The following is a 12,880-nucleotide window of genomic DNA, read 5'->3' on the forward strand; positions in this document are numbered from 1 at the left end:
AATTGGCATCAAGATAGTGGTGCCAAGGTAGCAACTCTACCCTCTCTCAACTTCTTCAATCTCCTAAGACTCTTCCTTCACAATTGAAATTGACTACAACTCAAAACAACTCTAGAGATCATTTTAATTCGCAAGTGTAGGGTCAGACTATGCTCTGCTTTGTGCTCAGTAATAACCAAAAAGGTCTTGATCACAGAGAATAAGACTGCAGCTGGTTAAGTGCTCCATGATTTGAGGTGCATGAGAAGAAACTAGAATGAGATTACAGGGCAGCAACAAGAGTAATCCTGTCTCTAAGAGAGAGCACCTGAGGGGGGAAAAAAGTAGATGGAATTGGGATTATACCAAAGAGAAAGAAGGCAGGGTAATAACAGTCTTTAAGTGTATGGTAGGTTATTTTAAGGAAATAAGTAATCAGCTCTTTTCCATCTAAAGGAGAAAAGGGGAATGTTTGCTTTACATGTATCAAGAGATGTAGGTTAGAGAAGCTTATAGCTATCACTATAGAGGTGATTACAAATGAGAACAAGCTCCTGAAAGACACTATCTTACATCTATGATTAAAAATATTTATGGCAGGTGAGATGAGATGTTAGTCACTCTTTGCGTGTCTGACTCTTTGCAACCCCATGGACTGTAGCCTGCCAGGCTCCTCTGTCCACAGAGTTCCCCAGGCAAGAATACTGGAGTGGGTTGCCATGCTCTTCTCCAGGGGATCTTCCCGATCCAGGCATCGAACCTGGGTCTCCCGCATTGCAGGCAGTTTTTTCTTTCTTTTTTTTTTTTCACCATTTGAGCCACCAGGGAAGCTATTTATGGTAGAATAAATGGCTTTTCCATTCAGGACAGAAGGGGACTTATCCTTTTGAATATAGATGAGGTGATAATGTGACATTCCTGACCTGTACACCTACATCAAATCACAGGGATTACGGTGCAATGAAAAAAAGCATCAAATTTATTATTTTACCAACACCTAAAGTTCCATTTTGGAAATAAGATATAAACATAAAGAGTTAGTTCTTATAGCATATACATTATATAACACAATTTTACTTTTAAAAAACTATCTAAACACAGAAAACTCTTAATCTGTATATTCAACTCACCCACCCCTCAATTTTCATCCATTTTACTCCACAAAATCCTTGCATTTTATAAATACGCATTTTCTATGTAGAATGATCCTGATCTGGTAAACATCCTATAAACCCTAGGATGACAAAACTGGTATGGTTTTTCCCAAGCCCTTTCACAGAACCCAATCTTTAATTCTTGAAAGGTTCATTGTAATTCATTGGCATAAGTAGAAGCTGTAACCTGAATTTTCTAATAATTTTAGATAAACACTAAAAATAATTTTGATGTTCATGGGCTACCTTCATAGATTGAATGTTACAGAGGATAATGGACTTTTAGAAGCTGTCAAAAGATAGCATTTTTGACACCCTTTAAGTATTACAGTCTAACACACGGTTAAGACTCACATTTCAAAGTGGCAACAGTCTCTATTAAGACATAATTCTGTGCAAGGATTTCTGCCAATGCTATTTGGAGAGACGAGCTCACATGATCTGATTTTTAAAAATTTCCACAGACATTATCCAATGTTCAGAAATCTTTTTAAAACTATGTGGCTATAAATAACATATAACACTAGTTCCATTTTTGAAATGAAATAAAGTTACTCTAATGAATGTTTAAAATGCCATCCTTCAAATGACAATAGGAATGTTATGGCTCCACTCATTTCTGGCAGGAAACTTGCTTCCCAAATGAAGGCCAGTGTCAACTCCAGCTACATCCCTGTCTCTACCGCTTTGAATAAGGCAGCCCCGACCCCTGACCACAACTAGCGTCCTCTTTTCAGTCCTGGGAAGATTTATTATGTTTTTATTGAGCATCTGTGCTTTATCTACCTTGGCCCCTTCTTGGTAACATCCCCAGACCATTCAGCTCTACGTGTTCTCTGCAGCCTCAGACTCGCTGCGCCTGTGCTCTGGGCCACTCACCGGCAGCATCCTGCTACTAGTCACGGCTCTCCTGTAAGCACATGCTTGCCAGCAGATCACTTGCTCTTCAGGGGTAGATACCATGTTATATATATATATCTTTCAAGCCTCCATAGCCTACCATGGTGAATGGAGAGATGATAGATGCTCTATAGACATTTCACATGGTAAACCTTTGAAGGTCATCAATTGTCCATATTCCCAGGTTGATTTATGCAAACACATTAAGTGACTTTTAGTAAGAAAAGAATATAAATCTGCTCTTAGGAATAATGAAGTCCATTTAGTTGACTTTTCATACAAGGAGAAATTAAGTAGTTATTATATTTTCATCCTTTACAGAATAGAAGAGAAGTTTGAGCTGCCCTCTATTCCCAGAGAGGTGGAGGTGGGGTAGGGAATCATTTCCTGACCACCTGTCCATCTCCCCCCAGCAAACACACCAAGAGATCCTTCTGTTACAAGCTCATTTTCGCTGGGGCAGATCTTTTTATTTTCCCTTCATTGCACCAATGACAGTTGGTAAGTCATAGTGATTTCATATGATTATTTCATTGTCTGACTAATATCCTGTATTAATGCATTCAGGCTGCTGTAACAAAATACCACAGACTGGGTGGTTTATAAACAATAGAAATTTATTTTTCACAGTTCTAGGGATTGTGAAGTCTAAGATGAAGTTGCCAGCTGATTCAGTGTCTGGTGAGCGCCTGCTTCTTGGTTCAGATGAGATCGGGTACATTGAGGGTGGTATGGCTGTAGACCTGCTTCTTGGTTCAGAGAGCAGTCTTCTCACTGGGTTCTCTTGTGGCACAAGGGATGAGGGAGCTTTTGGGGTCTCTTAAAAAAGCACTAACCCCATTCACAAGGGCTCCACCTTCATGATATATCACTTTCCAAAGGCCATACTTCCTAATACCATTAGGCACTAGGTTTCAAAATATGAATTTGGGGGGAACACAAGCAAACAGTCTATGATCTATCTCTATGAAGGCGGGGATCGTGTCTAACTTATACCTATAGCTTGATTGTGTATGACTTATTCTTGAGTACCATGGCACTTGAAAACAAATATTTGTTGAATAAACAAATGTTACCATTTATCCTCAGAATTTATAGTACACCCTATAGGTTAGCCAGGGTTTTCATTATTCATAATCATTTGACTTCAGTCTTCTGCTTTGCACTTGTGGATGCTGGAAAACTGTGCAACAGGGAATTCTAGACGCTTGCTTCTTTCGCCCCATTCAGAATTTCTAAGACATATCTCAATACCATGACTTTTTCCATCTCCATATTACTAGTCAGGTATGTTTAGAACATACATTTTTATATCTACTTTTTAGTGGAGCACTTCATACCTAAATGAAGCTGCTCTAAAGAAAAGCCCAATTCCTGGGAGCATTATAGGCTGTGAAGGACCATGACCACAGAATCCTTATCTGGATGGTTCCCCACAGGCTACTAATATACTCCTCCCCCTGCCCATCATCACACCCCCAATTCCAAGCCCATGGGCAACAAAGCAGTGGTTATCAAATTTGGTGAGCTGGTTGAAAATGCTAGACCCTGATCACCAACATGCTGATCAGGGAGACTGGGGTGAGACCAGGAAACGGAATCATTCACCAGCATCAGAGCTACTCTGGTAGGTGCTCCTTGGACCACACTTAATCAACTCTGCTTTTATATGTTTAATGCTTTTATAAGTTTAATGCCTAAATGCTTTTATAAGTTTAATGCCTCTCCAGGTAGCTGCGTACCATACACATATCTCCTGAAAATTAATATATCGCAGGAGATTCTCCCTACTTCTCACTAAAGGTTCAATGAATATAGAGAAACTCAGAGTTTTAGAAGCTCCCAGACACAGCAGAAAAGCAATTACTGGCTCTTAGGTCCACTGTAAACACTCTTTCCTGGAGGAAAAGTAGGACCCACTCAGTTGCCCTGCACGGGCTATTCGAGGCAGATGATGGGAACCCCGTGGGGACCTACAGGGAAAGGCTAAGGACAAATTTGAATCACAGAGGACACTTGAAGTCACCTCACAAATGTCACTTCCATCACGGAGAAAGATGACTCAAATCTCTCTGCTTGGGTTTAATGTGGATTAGAAGGTTTCAGGGTACTTATCTCATTTGGGAATTGGTTATAAACCAAGGAAGAATTCCAAAAGGAATCCTGCTTTTTCTCTCCAGCTTTCACTCAGTAGATAATACCTCTCTGGTGTGTGTGCTTAGTCACTCAGTGATGTCTGACTCTTTGCGACCCCAAGGACTGTAGCCTGAGAGGCTCCTCTGTCCATGGGGATCTCCAGGCAAGAATACTGGAGTGGGTTGCCATGCTATCCTCCAGGGGATCTTCCCAACCCAAAGATCGAACTCAGGTCTCCTGCACTGCAGGCAGGTTCTTTACTGTCTGAGCCACCAAGGAAGCCCAATACCTTTCTAGACACTACCAAATCCCTTCTCAGATTAAATCAAAGAAAAAGAAATGACCAAGGTCGAGTCAATTCTTACAGGATACTTTTCAAACTGCAACCAAAATTTACTAATTCAATCTAATTAGTGGCAGGCAAATCTCACCGTAAAAGTTTAAAAGTTGAACTACATTTACCTAAGTGAAGTTTTTCTTCTTGAAGGCAAAAGAAGAAGGGAGTGACAGAGGATGAGATGGTTAGATAGCATCACCAACTCAATGGACGTGAATTTGAGCAAACTCCAGGAGATTGTGAAGGACAGAGAAGCCTGGCATGCCGCAGTCTATGGGGTCTCAAAGAGTTGGACATGACTTAGTGACTGAACAAGTTTTTCTTATTCGGTAAATGGCATGATTATAATATGGTATAACATTTGAGTCCCAAGACCACACTAAAAACAGCCTCATCACTTCAGATGCAATCCAAGCCCACTACCAGAATCAGTGTTTCCCAAACTTTTCCAATTTCACTCATGTTACCACCTTCACTATTTTTTAATTTGGTCATACTTTTTGAACTATCTATTCTGTTTCCTTTGCTGTTATTTAGTCACTAAGTCATGTCCAACTCTTGTGACAAAATAATGTTCCAGAAGGATTTAGGTGATGATAGCAATTGTTTGGTCGCTCAACCCCATAGATTGTAGCCTGCCAGGCCCTTTCTGTCCATGAGATTTCCCAGGCAAGAATACTGGAGTGGGTTGCCATTTCCTTTTCCAGGGTATCTTCCTGACCCAGGCATAGAACCTGCATCTCCTGCATTGGCATCCGGTTCTTCACCACTGAGCCACTGGATAAGCCCATGACTTTTAAAACCTTCAGCGCTCTCTTAATAACTATAATTATTTTCAAAGGCAAAAACCATAAATCAAAACTTCCAGGGCCACTTCCCCTCTACATAAAGTATCTATAGAAGTAAATAATTAAATAATGCAATTCAGTTTGAGCTTTGATATCATTTCCTGAACAAGGCCCTGGGGCTGACAGCTATTCCCTCTTTGTTGTAAAGATCTTCTGCTTCATGAAATTAGAAGGTTGGAAAAAGGAATGAGAAAGAATAGTTCTTCACTGTGTGAGAGAAATGCTGTGTCTGAACCAAAAATAATTTTCTCCTTCCCACACTTAAAAAGACATTGATTGAAGTCAAGTCTGGGTGACCCGGATTTAATAATTTGGAAATAATAATCTGTAATTAGTATCAATCAATGATAAACATTTCATTCACTCATTCAACAACTATTATTGAGTGCTTAATGTAAGCTAGGTTTTCTCCTAAAGGCTGCTATACAAACCCTGTTGGTGTCTAGCAGAGGGAGACAGGCAACAAATAAACACTACATAATTTAAACCGTATATAAATACATATATATGTAAACACACACAGATACACATATACACATCTATACATGACAGATAGTGTCAAAGATGATCTCAATGATAAGTGACATTTGAGAAGAGACCCCAAGTAAGTTGGGGAGGACACCAGGCACATACCTAGATAAAAAGCTCATCAAGCAAAAGAAACAGGAAGTGGAAAGGTCCGGAGGTTGTTCAATGCTCGGTTTAAGAATGATCAAGCAGGCCAGGGTCGCTCAGCAGAGTGAGCCAGAGAGAAAGTGGTGGGAGATGAGGACAGGGAGTAACAATTGGGAGGGGCTTTGGAGGTCACATTAAGGTTTTTGGACTTCATTCTGAAAGATGAAGGAATCCTTTGGAAAAGGTGACAGGATCTGGCTTTATTTTTAAAGATCACCTTGGCTACTGCATTAAGAACAATCTGCAGCAGGGGTAAAGGCAGATGCCAGGAGGCCTGACACCATTATTAATCCAAGCAAGATATGGTAGCAGCTTGGAGCTGGAGCATTATCTTTGGGATGGTGTAAATGGCCAGATTTTTTATATACTATGAAGATAGGGCTGAAGGGATTTGTTGGTGGAATATTTGTGCCATGTGAAAGAAAAAAAGAAGTCAAAATAACTCTAAAGTTCTCAGCCTAAGCAACTGGGAAGATCCCCTGGAGGAGGGCCTGGCAACCCACTCCAGTATTCTTGCCTGGAGAATCCCCATGGACAGAGGAGCCTGGCAGGCTACGGTCCATAAGGTTGCAAAGAATCGGACACGACTGAAGCAACTTAGCATGCATGCAACTGGGAGGAAGGTCTTGACAATGGCTCAAATGAAAAGACTGGAGAAGGAGTGGGAATGGTGCTAGTAACCAAATAATCCATTACTAGTTAGGTTTGAGAGGCCAACCGGAGATGCTGAGAAGGCTTTTGAAGACACCAGTTTGAACCACAGGGCAGAACTTTGGAGCTGGTCATTTTCAGGGCACAGATGGTACTTCTAAACTATGAGACTGGAGGAAGTCACTAGAAAGCAGACTTACAGATGAGGTCTGAGCATGTGGTGCTTCAAGGTTTCAGGGTCAGGATGTAGAAAGAACCAGCAATAGGATAGGTTCAATGCTTGCTTTAAAAATGTTTGAGGAACATTTCAATTTTCTTTCCTGCTCTGTGCAACCCCATAGATGGCAGCCTACCAGGCTCCCCCATCCCTGGGATTCTCCAGGCAAGAACACTGGAGTGGGTTGCCATTTCCTTCTCCAATGCAGGAAAGTGAAAAGTGAAAGTCAAGTTGCTCAGCCGTTTCTGACTCTTCGCAACCCCATGGACTGCAACCTACCAGGCTCCTCCGTCCATGGGATTTTCTAAGCAAGAGTACTGGAGTGGGGTGCCATTGCCTTCTCCTAAACATTCCTATAACCTTTGCTAAATAAATCATTTTTCTTAGAAAATGTGCTCTTCCTTGATTAAGCTAGGTGAAATTCAGCATTCCCTTTCTCAAAATATAAGCTATCATTGGACTTCCCTGGTGGTCTAATGGTTGAGAATCTGCCCATTGAGCAGGGGACACAGGTTCAATCCCTGGTCTGGAAGGATCCTGCATGCCATGGGGCAACTAAGCCTGTGTGCCGCAACTACTGAGTCCAAGCTCTAGAGCCCTCAAGCCACAAAAAGAGAAGCCACCACAGTGAGAAGCCCTAGTGATACAACTAGAGAGTAGCCCCGACTGGTCCCAATTAGAGAAAGAGCACACACCCAGCAACAAAGACCCAAGGAAGCCAAAAATAACATTTTTAAAAATACATTTTAAAAAAAGCTTTCACGGACATGAAACTGAGAATTCTCAAGAACTATAAAGAATTGGAGATTTTAACTGAAAGCTGGCAAGTTAGCCTGCCCTGGTTTCATGGATGCTGGCAGAAGACATGAAACTCCAGGGTCAGAGCAAAAGACGGACTCAGGGCAGGTAACATGAGCTGCATATTTGTTATGCATTCCTCATGACCACGCTACATCGCGCAGAGGCAAGAGAAGCAGGTCACCAGGATGCTCCATGTGCAGTGGGTTTCTGTCCCACCAAGGAACCTGACTACGCTTAAGCCTTTCACTGTGTGGATCACAACAAACTGTGGAAAATTCTTAAAGAGATGGGAATATCAGACACCTTATCTGCCTCCTGAAAAACCTGTATGCAGGTCAAGAAGCAACAGTTAGAACTGGACATGAAACAACAAACTGGTTCCAAATTGGGAAAGGAGTACATCAAGGATGTATATTGTCACTCTGCTTATTTAAATTATATGCAGAGTACATCATGAGAAACACGGGACTGGATGAAACACAAGCTGGAATCAAGATTGCCAGGAGTAATCTCAACAACCTCAGATATGCAGATGATACCACCCTTATGGTGGTGAGAGGAACAGAAAGGGAAGAGGAACTAAAGAGCCTCTTGATGAAAGTGAAAGAGCAGAGTGAAAAAGTTGGCTTAAAACTCAACAGTCAGAAAACTAAGATCATGGCATCCGGTCCTATCACTTCATGGCAAATAGATGGGGAAACAATGGAAACAGTGACAGACTTTACTTTGGAGGGATCCAAAATCACTGTGGATGGTGACTGCAGCCATGAAATTAAGTCACTTGCACCTTGGAAGAAAAGCTAGGACAAACCTAGGCAGCATATTAAAAAGCAGAGACATTACTTTGCTGACAAAGGTCCGTCTAGTCAAAGCTATGGTTTTTCCAGTAGTCATGTATGGATGTGAGAGTTGGAGTATAAAGAAGGCTGAGTGCTGAAGAATTGATGCTTTTTAACTGTAGTGCTGGAAAAGATTCTTGAAGAGTCCCTTGGACTTCAAAGAGATGAAAATCAGTCTTGAATATTCATTGGAAGGCCTGATGCTGAAGCTCCAATACTTGGCCACTTGATTCGAAGAGTTGACTCATTGGAAATGATCCTGATGATGGGAAGGATTGAGGGCATGAAGAAAAGAGGGTGATAGAGGGTGAGATGGTTGGATGGCATCATTGACTCAATGGATATGAGCTTAAGCAAACTCTGGGAGATAGGGAAGGACAGGAAAGTCTAGTGTGCTGCAGTCCATGGCGTCTCAATGAGTCGGACACAACTGAACAACTAAACAACAAAAGGAACCTAAAGTTTAGAAAACCCCAGTCTTTTATAATGAGCAAATCAATCCAACCTTTGTTCCAGCGGGAGATATTATCTTTATTATACTAGACAGCAAACAAATCCATCCTCTAGTCCAGAGGGAAATGCTGTCTCTGTCTTGAGAATATTCACTATACAAACATCCTTGAAAGATAATGCAGAACAAAAAGTGCCCACACTAACGAGAGACCCGTGGATAATCATCTCCCAACAAAAGTCAAAACGGTGAAGCAGCATATTTTGAAGAATTTCTGAGTCCTTATCCTATTTCACTTTGGAATTCAAAATCTTAAATATTTTTTTAAAAAATATAAATTATATTTATTTAACTAGGTAACACTTTAACATGGCACAAAATTCAAAAGATAAGCTATACAGGATTATCCTTTTATCAGCAAAAGATGGCATCAAAGTGGTTTCTCATTTGCTGTGAGAAGGGAGTACATTTGTATCAGACTCATTTTCTTGCATCCTGTTTATTCTGCCTTGTACTCAATTTCCAAATGAGTCAGATTCTCTAAATAGATATTAAAAGCTGGAGCTCAGCACTTAGGGAATATAAGAAAGTGTTTCCATTTCACTACAGCTTTATCAATGTCCACCTGAACCCCAAATAACCCACATGCAGTGGGTTGTATCTAGTGGGTTAAGTGAAAGCTAAGGGTCTAAACTGGCATAAGGGTCTAAACAGCAGTGAAATCTCACCCAAGTGCTGCCTGACAGGGGCCTTTAGCACAGATTCTCTTATCTGTTCCATCTGCCAGGCAGAGACACCTCCCTCTGTAATCAATGACAGATAGCCTTACTTACACTCTTTTTACACTCTTTTCACTCTTTACACTCTTACTTACACTTACACTCTTTTCAGCAGATAATGTTGCTGTCTAGTAAGCATGTGAGGGTATATATCATAGTAAGCACTTGATAAATCTTGTTGGCTAGCTATGCCATTAGAAGCACTTACAAATATTCAAGTTCCAAAGAAATACATGGCCACTGTTCATTCATTTGTTCAGTCATCTTTCCCCTTATTGGGCACCTGATGCATCAGGCATTGTTTTAGGTACCAGGTACACAGTGATAAACAAGACAGACAAAAATCCCTGCCCTCAAGGGGAGCTTACTCTCTCGTGGAGGTGAGAGACATGTGAATAAAATATGCTAAATAATAATATATGTTAAGGGAAAAAGATACAGTGGAAAGAGATGTGATATCTGGAGAAGCTGACATCTTACACAGGATAGTCCAGGAAAGCCTTAATGAAAACAGAATATTTGGCTAGGCAGCCCTTCTTAATCCTCTGGTCCCTGGTCTTTTCTAAATGCTCTAGAACATTCTGACAGAAAAAGGGATCTAAGGCATTATCCTGAAAAAAATGCTCAAGATAGACAACAATAATTATAATGAACAACATAACGTATCAATAAGATAAACCATATAATCATAATTAACTTAAATATATCAATTATTAAATATTAAATACATAATTATTAAACATCAAATTTTTACTACTTAATTTCTTATTCTCTTATAGAGTATGTATTACAATCATGATATAAACAAAGTGGTACATTAAAAAATGGTCATATCACTGAAACAAAATCTGAATGAACATATAGCATTAAAAAACAACAACAACAACCTTCTTTAAGTTAGTGGAATGGTTGCTGCTAATAGGCAAGAGTGAAAAACAAAGCTGCTGAGTACTGGAGACAAAAAGCAGCTCCATCGGAAGCCTGCAGCCATATTTTATCCCCACTGAGTTATTATAAATTCTTTAAATAGCAGAAGCTTTGGGGATCTCCTTTTCTTTTAATTATAGAATCCACCCAGTAATTAAACCACTTTTCTCATCTCATTACCAGATGGGTACATTTTCAAGGTTACAAATGGAAATCAGGTTCTACTTCCTTCAGATGCTGGCTTTGTTATGACTCAGTTCCTGTCCTTTCCCAGAGGAATTCCACACACAATCATATAGCTTTAGCCATTATCTGGATGCCGAACACTTTCAATCCTTATTCCCAACACAGACCAGTATCTCTTGAGTGCTCAGCCTACGAGACGTTGTATGGATCACGTATGCTCAGCCTCAGTGTATTATCTAAACTGAACTCCTCCCCCACCTCTCCATAATAGCCTATCTAGTGCTCCTGTATTTTCTTATTTGGTGGCAACCTTATGTTCACCCAGGCAGTCCAGCTGGAACTCTGGATCTTTCTTCATTCCTCACATCCAATCAGTCATCAAATCCTAGCAACCTTAACTGGGTTAAGGTTAAATGTCTTAGGTCAAGGTAAGGTTAAGGTTAAGCTGGTTAAATGTCTCTTAAATCTGTCCCCGAGTCCCTACCACACTTGGTTCTGCGTTCCTTACATTATTTCCACCTGGACTACCATTGCATCCACCCCCTTTCTGGATCTATCTGCCTGCCTCCAGTCTACATCCTGTATTTCTCTCCATCACAGCATTTATTATTCAGTATCCTGTATGCACATGCTCAGTCGCTCAGTCGTGTTTGACTCTTTGAGACCCCATGGACTGTAACCCACCAGGCTCCTCTGTCCCTGAAATTTTCCAGGCAAGAATACCTGAGTGGGTTGCCATTTCCTACTCCAGAGGATCTTCCTGACCCAGGGACTGAACCCAGGTCTCCTGCATTGCAGGCAAATTCTTTACCATCTGAGCCAGTATCTCTTGAAATACTCCCACAAGTTCCTTGACACATGGAGTATGTATTCCATTAACATTGACAAATTGGATATATAACTCTTGGACCAGTAGATTCCAAGATGCCAGACATTTTAGGAAGTAACAGAGGTTCACCAACAAAACTCCTGCCCACCAATCCTGATCTTGCTACAGCTAAACCTATGAAGTCCTGGACAGTTTACTGGTTTAAGTTTGTGCTGTGAACTCTAATTCCTCCACTGCAACCCTTTCCCACCTTCATACTTATCTAGCTCTCCTGTAAGATGTTCAGTGTCCTCTTTCTTCCTCCTCTTTCAAAATCCAAGAGTCCATCTCTTCTTTTTATTTCCACAGGCATTTGTATCTTAGGGCTTTCTTTCTAATTGTGGAAAGTCACCTCTGGTCCCATTCAAGGGCTTTGGGACATGGTTACTTTGGGGTCGGAGTCCTCATCACAGTTGAAAAGAAACATAAAGGACAGATAAATAAAGAGGTCCTACCATATAGCACAGGGAACTATACTCAACAGCCTGTGATAAACCGGAATGGAAAAGAAGATGACAAATAATGTATAACTGAATCATTTAGCTGTACAGCAGATATTAACGTCACATTGTAAATCAACTATGTCCTGTCTGAAAGGGACCCTTGAGAGCTCCTTGGACAGCAAGGAGACCAAACCAGTCAATTCTAAAAGAAATCAGTCCTGCATATTCATTGGAAGGACTGATGCTGAAGCTGAAACTCCAATACTTTGGCCCCCTGATGCAAAGAACTGACTCATTGGAAAAGACACCAATGCTGGGAAAGATTGAAGGCAGGAGGAGAAGGGGGCAACAGAGGATGAGATGGCTGGATAGCATCACCAGTTCAGTGGACATGACTTTGAGCAGACTTTGGGATATGGTGAAGGACAGGGACCTGACCCGCTGCAGTCCATGGGGTCGCAAAGAGTCATACACAACGTAGCGACTGAACAACAACATGCCGTGTCATGTCTGTGTCTCAGTCATGAAGTCATGTCAAACTCTTTTGCAACCCCCTGGACTGTAGTCTGCCAGGCTCCCTGTCCATGGAATTTTCCAGGCAATCAAATGTACTTCAGTAATATTTAAATTTTTTCAATTTTTTTAAAGAACTATAAAGCACAAAACACAAAACTTCATTTCATTGCTCT

At 40.9% G+C, this 12,880-nt stretch overlaps 1 protein-coding gene across 7 annotated transcripts in view; it reads right to left on the bottom strand.

Annotated features, from left to right (window-relative positions):
• ABLIM1 (actin binding LIM protein 1) overlaps positions 1-12,880 on the bottom strand; it is a 330,589-nt gene that overhangs the window by 146,337 nt on the left and 171,372 nt on the right. The gene's annotated exons all lie outside the window — the stretch shown is intronic.

Source organism: Bubalus kerabau, chromosome 22 (assembly GCF_029407905.1).
Source record: "Bubalus kerabau isolate K-KA32 ecotype Philippines breed swamp buffalo chromosome 22, PCC_UOA_SB_1v2, whole genome shotgun sequence".
Taxonomy (NCBI): domain Eukaryota; kingdom Metazoa; phylum Chordata; class Mammalia; order Artiodactyla; family Bovidae; genus Bubalus; species Bubalus kerabau.